The following is a 9,337-nucleotide window of genomic DNA, read 5'->3' as shown; positions in this document are numbered from 1 at the left end:
AGCTATGAACTGAAATGTAATAACTGAAATTATTATCAACGCGAACGTCTATACGCACGGAGGTGCCTCTTCGTTGCTTAAAGTTAACGTACTCTATAATTCACTTTATAATTGAAACTCAATATATAACTCTAGTAGTCAATCGACATTAAATCTTTAAACAAACACTTTTATAATTGTATACCTAAATTGAATTGATTAAACGCTCTATTGAATTAAAACCGAACTCTTTGAATTCTCCATCAGACTAAAATCCCCCTTTAATATAGCGCCGCTATATTAAACATGGTTCTTTACGCCGTCAATTAAAAAAGAATCGGCATTCAACGCATAGCGATACTTTACACACGTACCTATTTAAACAAAGAAGAGAAACTTATTCAGTGACGGTCGCATGAAAAAAAAACGAGTATCTAAAACTAATTTAATTAAAAACATATTATTGATGAACATATCCCAAATTCATAAACTGCAAGGAAAACAACTAAATACAAAGAAAATAGTGTGGTGAAAAAAGAATACAAACTTAAAACAAAGCACTTGATAAGTGAAAACTCAAATCTGGTGTATACGCTTACTAATAATTAAAAAGAACAGCTTGAACTCTAATAAAATACACAAAAATTAACCACGGAACGAAAAAGACTTCAAAAACAAAGAACGAGAAGATACGAAAGCGTTTAAGTGACCCAGCAAGGCGTTCAAAGCCTGGAAGAGGTGACACGCAGACAAGGAGCCAGGAAGAGAAGGAAAAAACCCTGCCCGAACCCCAACCGGAACACAGGTTACAGGACATAAAAATATATCGCAGTAAGTAGTGTTCCACCTCAAAAAGTTATAGCGAACTTCGCCAAATTGCAATTTTCGAGAAAGTTCGCGAAAATTCCGCGCATTTTTGGCACATCAAAAAAAAAATACAGAAATACATACATATATACTATATACATAATCAGTTCGCCAACTTTTCGCGCCCTTTTTGTACATACAATACAACAAAAAACACATAGCTACCGGTTAATTTTAACCACAGAGGCACACATGTAAATTTGTATGTACATGAGAAAGTTATAGTAAAATTTCACACCATTTACATACATAGTATATAATTCAAAGCCAAAAATTGGCGGTAAATTTTACATACCCCATTTATGTACATACAAATGTATGTAAAAGTAAAATAAATATAAACTCAACAACGGTTCGTTATAGCTGTATATATTTATAACATGCATTTTAAATTGATATTTCAATAGAATATCGAAAAAGCGGGCATATACTAACCTACCCCACATTAATTGCATTTAGCATAATTGTTTTTATGCAAATATCTACATATATATGCACGAACGTACGTACGTACATAGAACACTTGCCCTTGATACCCTCTAGTGCAAAACCAAAACCCGAAAAATCCCAGTATTTCATGCAAACAGGCATGCGACATACATACATACATACTCACTCATATATACTCTCTCTTGCTCTGATTTTGCAAATAACTCCATCGTTCCTATTCCTCTGCAAGAATATACATATGTACATACATTCAAACACAGCAAATACTTTCGGGTGGTAGCGTGCTCCCGAGAAAAGAAAATAAAATTTTATGAATAAAAATAAAAAACATTACCAATTCAGTTTCAAATAAACAATAATTAGAAAAACAACACAAATAAAAGATATTTCATACATATATATTGAATTAAGATTTTAAATTTGCTTCTTCGGCATCATTTCTTATATCACAAATAATACAGTGTGCTTCGAAACAAATCGTTCGCATTACAACACATATGCAGGTGTATAACAGAGAACAGCTTTGAGTATGATCGAGCCTTTTTGATCACACTCACTAAAAATCAAGCTCAAGCGAACGCCACACTCGGCTACTATGTGTTCGATCGAGATGCATACCCGACAGCTGCTTTGGTTACGAACGAGTCTGTTCGATCACCCTCGCTATAAATTGAGCACAAGCGAACACCACACTCGGACACCCGCAGCTAACCCGAAAATTTGTGTAACAATGAAACGGACACCCGAACATTGCGATAAAATGCAGGACAACAAAGAAATTTACGCTGAAGGTAACTGGCGCCAATATGTTCCCACAAAGCATACGAAAATGTTGTTGCTTTGTGCTTGTGCATACGCAATGAAAAAATTAGAAGCGAAGTAGACAAAAATGTTTTTGCATCTATTTGGTATAGTTTCGCGTGGAAAGCTGTGTGTGTATATATTAGAACACAGCCTAAAACTATGTAGATACATAAGTACTTTTACAAAAAATAAATGTGCACCGAGTGTATAGGGCTTGGGCATTGCCGATCTACACACATTTATACCTAAATGGATGTAGGCGTCGTGATGCCGCATTTTGTATGAGCAAAAATATAAGAAATGGTTAAATGTACACTTAAACAAACTACCGAAAAATTCAACCTTCTCTTTACCCTCTACGCACAAAAACTAAGAACACCGCGATGAGAAGGCAACATATTTTGTAGAAACAAAAACGTCATAAGCCAATCAAGAAAATTTTGTGCACACTCGGGTTGAAACTCGAACACCCGGGTATATTGAGCTGCAAAGCACCCGAACCCAATCAAGTATGTATGAAAAGCAATCGGGTGTTGTGGCCAACATGTTCGTCTTGAGCTCAGTCAATAACGAACAATACTTCTGCTCGTATACAGAGAACGATGCAAAACGGGTTTTGTTAAATGATCGAGTATACACGAAAATCATGCACCCGCTGCAGATGTCTGGTGTATAAGCACCTAAACATGGCAGCTTATCCATGAGTATATATGTATACATATATGGGCATATGTCATATACACATACGTAAATGCATACACACATTTGTTTTTCGACTCGAATTATTAGCTCTGCAGGCATATGCACACAACTTAATTAGACACATTTTGAAAAAAAAAATAATAATAGTAATAATTTTGGTAAAAGTCCAATAATAAAACTAAATTAGGAAAAGAGCCGTGCAAACGTATTACATACCGAAGTTTTTGCCTTCCATATACAGAGATAGGCACTCCATGTAAATTCCCGCTATTATATACATATATATGTACATACATATATTCACCCTTGCTACATTAGGGTACCCACCAACCCTTGAAAAATAAAAATAATAATAATCTCTTTTACTGATATACATGTGTACTTTTAAGCACATCCCGCACTCCCATAAGTACATATATACATACATTTAAAATACTCACTGTTTTCTACATACATATATCAATTAGCCCTATTAAAAATCCAAATTCTCATCCCTCTTCACTTAATACCCCTTTTTTAAAATGGAAGGAAACAAAGATCTTCTCGAAGCAGACCCAAAGCAGGTTTCTGAATCAAAGAAGGGAGAAAGCTCGAGATCCAGAGGAGATAAAGAATTTAAAAAATTTATTTTTGAAACCAACAGATTGGAGGTATTTTGTGCTAAATGGTCAACTTCTATACTTGCCGACCAAACTGAGTCCCTCATTAAAGTAAAACTGTCTCAGCTCGACCAAAATTGGGAAATGGTATACGAAACATACCAATCTGTGAGCATCTCTGACTCCTACTCAAATGTAAGCGAAGCGGTAGAGCAGAAATATGATAAATGTGTGCAAAGCTTTCAACATTGCAAAGCGGAGATGAACGACGCATTAGAAATATTAAAACCCCAAACTCCTAGCTCAAAACCAAATAACCCAACCACCTCAGAAAATAAAGCAGAGTCGTCTGGCGTTTATCTTCAAGTACCGCCTTGTGACACCCAAGATTTCTTTGGTGGTTCACAGCTGTGTACATAAAACACCCCAAACTCACCCCAGCGCAAAAGTTATACCATTTAAGGCACAAAACAAAGGGTCAAGCGGGAACAATAGTGAAGCAATACCCACTCTGCGATGAAAGCTTTGATATCGCTTGGGAAGCCTTAAAGTCGCGATATGAGAATCGCCGAATTCTGGTTGATAACCAACTCAAAGCATTATTTACTTTTCAGCCGGTTAATAGTGAAAATAGTGCTTCCCTACAAAAACTGCAAAACACAATAAATAACTGTCTCTCCATCTTAAGGGCTCAAAGCGTTTCCGTATCGAACTGGGACCCAATCTTAGTGCATATATGCACCTCAAAACTCCCGGAAGAAACCCTTGCTCTTTGGGAACAATCTCTCTCATCGAGAAAAGATCTTCCACTCTGGTCCGAAATGAACTCATTCCTAACCACTCGATACGAAGTATTGGAGAGATTAAACACTCACAGACCTACCAACCCGAAACCAAATCATTATTTAACCCAGAAACCAAATTTTCAAAGTTTTCAACCCAATTTCAACTCAACTAAGTCTCAAACTCTTAACTCGAACCCAAACTCTACAAAAACGCGTGCTTATCATAATGAGCAAAGATTTGTCAGCTCATGCAAATTATGCAAAGCGGTCCCCGCACACCCACTTAAGTCTTGTTCTAAATTCAGAACACTATCAGTTCAAGAGCGGTTGAACTTTATCAAAGAGCAATTACTGCAAAAATTGTCTGGCATTTTCCCACACGTCAAGGGAATGTGGAAGTAGCTTTACTTGTGTTTACTGCCAAAGACCACATCATTCAATGCTGCACATAAATAACAACCAAACTCAAAACTCCAATTCAAATTTAAGCGCCAACTCTAATTTGACCTCCAATTCAAACTCCAAACCCAAAAAATCGGCAGTTCACACAACAACGGCTAGACCTTCTAATCATTCCCTGAATCTTCAACAACTACCAGCACAAAATACTCTGAATACTGAAGAAGAACAAGAATTCGTTCAAGCTCATCACTCAAGCAGTAGGGAAAAAACTCTACTTCCAACCGCTATTGTACCAATTTTACACTTGGGAGACGTTTATAAATTACGAGCTTTAATTGACCCCGGCTCAGAAAAAACATTCATTTCGTCCAGAGTGAAAAATTTACTAAAACTGCCTACGAAAAGAGCCCACTATGAGATATCGGGCATGGGAGGTAAAATCGTGCAAAACTCGAATCAAATTTGTTTGATAACAATATGCTCAACGGACAAACGAATAAGAATTGAAACTAATGCCATAGTTCTGCCCCAACTTACTCAATTTCTTCCGGCCTTTAGGTTGAGTAACATCAATCTTGCCCAATTCTCTTCCTTAGATCTTGCCGATCCCACCTGTTTTACTCAAGGCAAAATAGATCTGGTGATAGGCAGAAAATATTTGTACCAGGCTTACAAAATGTGAGTGGTGGATTGTTAGCACAAAATACCATTTTTGGATGGATTTTGAGCGGCCCAGTCCAATCCCAAGTCACATCATTTTCGACACGAGTCGAAGAAACCACAGGAGACTGCCTAAGCGATCTCCTAAAGAAGTTCTGGGAACAAGAAAACCTCTCGGACCCGCCTCAACTCTCGGAAGAAGATGAAATCTGTGAGAAGTTATACAGGACCACTACAATCAGACGAGCAGATGGCCGATACGAAGTTCGGCTACCATTTAAAAACCAATTCCCGGAATCCGTTGCTTTAGGACACTCTCGATACTCCAGCATGTCCAAGTTTCTCAGTATGGAGCGAAATCTGGCAAAAAAGGAGGACATTAGGGCCACATATTCTGAAGTTCTCGAAGAATATAGAACACTCAACCACATGGAGCCCACAACCTCTCATGAAGTAGTTAAAAGTGGAAAGTACTACTCATGTTACCTTCCCCATCACGCGGTTTTACGACCCGAAAGCGAAACCACTAAAGTGCGAGTAGTTTTCAATGCCTCCAAAGCTACCAGCTCCGGAAACTCGCTCAATGACGTTCTTTACACCGGTCCCACTCTCCAAACTGATCTCACAATGTTGATAATCAACTGGAGTTATACAAGTATGTATTTAACGGCGATATTGAAAAAATGTATCGCCAGATATGGGTTAACGAAAAAGACCAAAACTTTCAGCGAATCGTATTCCGAAAGTACCCTGGAAACCCAATGAGCGATTATAAGCTGAAAACAGTTACCTTTGGGGTGAACTGTGCCCCATTTTTAGCCATCAGAACACTCCACCAGCTAGCTGACGACTCTACATACGATTTCCCCCTCTGTTCGAAAATCCTTAAAGAAGAAACATATGTTGACGATGTTTTTTCTGGAAGACATGACCTGGAAACAGCCCAAAACTCACTCACCCAACTCACTCAAGTGTTAGGCTCAGCTGGCTTCCCTCTCAAAAAAATCACGGCAAACAACTCTAAAACCATAGAAAATATACACCAAGCAATCTTTTAGATTCAAATTTTCTAAAACTCGAAGACTCTAGAACAACAAAGACCCTGGGCATACGGTGGAACGCAGTATCGGACTCATTTTCATACACATTTAACCCCCTCGCAACCCCATACCCATCAACAAAACGACAGATCCTTTCTGCGGTGGCTAAACTGTTTGACCCGGCAGGATGGCTATCGCCTATAATGGTTAAAGCTAAGATTCTTCTGCAAGACCATTGGAAAGAAGGTACCGATTGGGACGAGTGCGCAAAACCCACCTCACTTCATGCTTGGAGGACGTTCGTCGAAAATCTACAATCCGTAGGGAAAATCGAAATACCACGATGGACAGAATATTCACCCAAATTCAATGTAGAACTCCATGGATTTTGTGATGCGTCTCAAGAAGCATATTGTGCCTGTTTTTATCTGCGCTGCCAAGATGGTATTCACCCAGCCACTTCTCAACTTCTCGTGGCAAAGAGCAAAGTAGCCCCCGTTCAAACGGTCAGCTTACCACGTTTGGAACTCTGCGGAGCTGTTCTGGTCAGCAAACTTGCTCACCAAGTTCGGGAAAAACTCCACTTAAAAGAAGTTCAACTGTTTCTGTGGTGTGACTCATCTATTGTTCTCGCATGGTTAGAAAAACCTCCCTATGTGTGGAAAACCTACGTCGCCAATCGAATAACCCAAATCACAAAAAACGTAGGAAATGCTATGTGGCGACACGTAAGCAGTGCTGATAACCCTGCAGATCTAGGAACTCGAGGATGCCCACCACAGGAGCTCATTTCTAAAGCCATATGGTGGCACGGACCAGACTGGCTCATCGACACTCCACAGGCATGGCCCCAAGCCCAACCACAAAAGACGCTACCCCAGAACAACGAAAAATTAAAGTTTTTCATAGTGGCATGCCCGAGGATGTACTAGATGCATTTTCCTCGTTTGAAAATGCCCTACGCATCACAGCCTACATGTTTCGCTTCATTCAAAAATGTCGAAAGAGCTCCCAAAACAAAGACTCATTAACCCACACTGAAATCAAATACGCAACAACCCAATTAATTATTGTTGCCCAAAAACGTTATTATTGCGATGAATACGCACAATTATCTGCCACTCGACCCATCAACAAGAAAAGTAGTTTGTTATCGCTAAACCCATTTCTTGACAAAAAGGGTCTAATGCAAGTAAATGGTAGGTTGGCGCACTCTGGCTTAAGCTACAATGAACGTCATCCCATCATACTGCCAGGAAACTCTTGAATTTACCTCAATTTCCTCCACATAACCCTCCTACATGCAGAAAAATCTCTCATGGTTCGCATGTCTCAACAAGAGTTCTTTGTTCCACGTTTGAAATCGTACATAAAATAGTGTATCTTTCACTGTAAACCCTGCACGATTCATAAAAAAAACTCACGTTCTCAAATAATGGCAGCCCTTCCTCCAGAAAGAGTTACGTTGTCGGTACCTTTCCATAATACAGGTGTTGACTTCGCGGGCCCTTTTTTGTTAAAAGCCGCTTTAACCCGTAACGCACCCTACCACAAAGCTTACACTTGTGTATTCGTTTGTTTTGCAACCAAGGCAATTCACTTGGAAGTCTGTTGAGACTTAACCACAAGCGCCTTTTTAGCAGCATTTGCACGCTTCGTAGGGCGGCGAGGATTAACCGCGAAAGTTATGGCCGATAATGGAAAAACCTTTATCGGAGCTCAGCGCACTTTACTGAAGGAATATGAAACCTTCCTTACCCAGATATCTGCCGAGACATCTAAAAAATACCAAACTCATGGTTTTGAATGGCAATTCATTCCTCCATATGCTCCCCACATGGGTGGTCTGTGGGAGTCCGCTGTTAAAAGCTTCAAAACCCACCAGAAGATCCCACCGATCTGCTCGTGCTTACTCCGAGCCTCTTTCTCCGAGGAGCCCCTCTCATGGCTATCCCAGAGCCATCGGCTGAACCGCTATCCCTAACCAATCGCTGGCAAAAACTAAAAATCCTCCATCAGGAATTTAGTCGGCGTTGGAAAGCGGAATATCTTCGCGAGCTCCACAAACGCCACAAATGGCGGCAACCCCAGAAGGACATTGAGGAAGGAGAGTTAGTAGCCATTAAAGATGATCTTTTACCACCCCAGGAATGGTGCCTTGGAAGAGTACTCAAACTCCACCGAGGCTCTGATAAACATGTTAGAGTCGCCGAAGTAAAAACTCAAACTGGCATATATACTCGACCAATAGTCAAATTATGCCCCCTACCATCACAACCCAGTCTTAATCCAAATTAGTCCTATTATCCAATTACAGTCCACTTATCTCACATTCAAAAACGTGTACTCTATTCCAATTCTAGACCAATAACTCCCACTCTACTATCTCTTACTAATTCATCTGTTGATCTCTTACAGAGTACCGGACGTTTACCAATGCCAACTGTGCTGCCGATTTCACGCCCTGCAAGCCTGTGCTTGTTTCCGCAAAATGAGCGTGGCCGAACGTATAGAAGCCGTGCGGGTACACAAATACTGTCCAACTGTTTGGCCCGCTCCCACACCACCGGAGCGTGCTCGTCCAAAAACAGCTGCCGCATTTGTAAAGTGGGCCACCACACTCTGCTTCACCGCCCTCCAAATCAACGCACCGTAGAACGCAAACGTGAGCCGAAACGTCGCATAAGGTCAGCAAGATCACTGCAGTCAAAGCAACACAAAGGAACGAAACGCCTTACAACACGACGATGTGTATGTGGACGTCAGCCGCGACAAAATAAAAAGAATTCCGTCTCGCGTGCCTAGTTGACACGCCTGATTATCACGGCATTGACCTCGCTGCTGGATCTGCAACGCCTGCTAAATGTTGCACCTGTGCAAGGGCGGCGGCATGTCGACGATAAAGGAGAGCGAGGTGGCAACTCATTCCATTAGACTAGTTTGTAAAATGTCTCAAACTAAAAATCCACCAAAAAATTGTTCTTGTAAATATTATTGAACTTAGCTATGAACTGAAATGTAATAACTGAAATTATTATCAACGCGAACG

The 9,337-nt window shown here is 40.2% G+C and overlaps 1 long non-coding RNA gene across 1 annotated transcript in view; it reads left to right on the top strand.

Moving 5' to 3' along the window:
- Positions 1-21: 21 nt before the first annotated feature.
- The window catches only part of LOC118734288, a 17,392-nt gene continuing 8,076 nt past the window's right edge, over positions 22-9,337 (top strand). Inside the window, exon 1 of the long non-coding RNA XR_004992376.1 lies at positions 22-810. This is a non-coding gene — a long non-coding RNA (uncharacterized LOC118734288). The remainder of the gene's footprint in view (positions 811-9,337) is intronic.

The sequence above is a fragment of the Rhagoletis pomonella genome, unplaced genomic scaffold (assembly GCF_013731165.1).
Source record: "Rhagoletis pomonella isolate Grant_MI unplaced genomic scaffold, Rhpom_1.0 Rhpom_scaffold_00002, whole genome shotgun sequence".
NCBI lineage: Eukaryota > Metazoa > Arthropoda > Insecta > Diptera > Tephritidae > Rhagoletis > Rhagoletis pomonella.
Note: the sequence above shows the minus strand (reverse complement) of the source record. Positions and strands in the feature narration are given on the sequence as shown.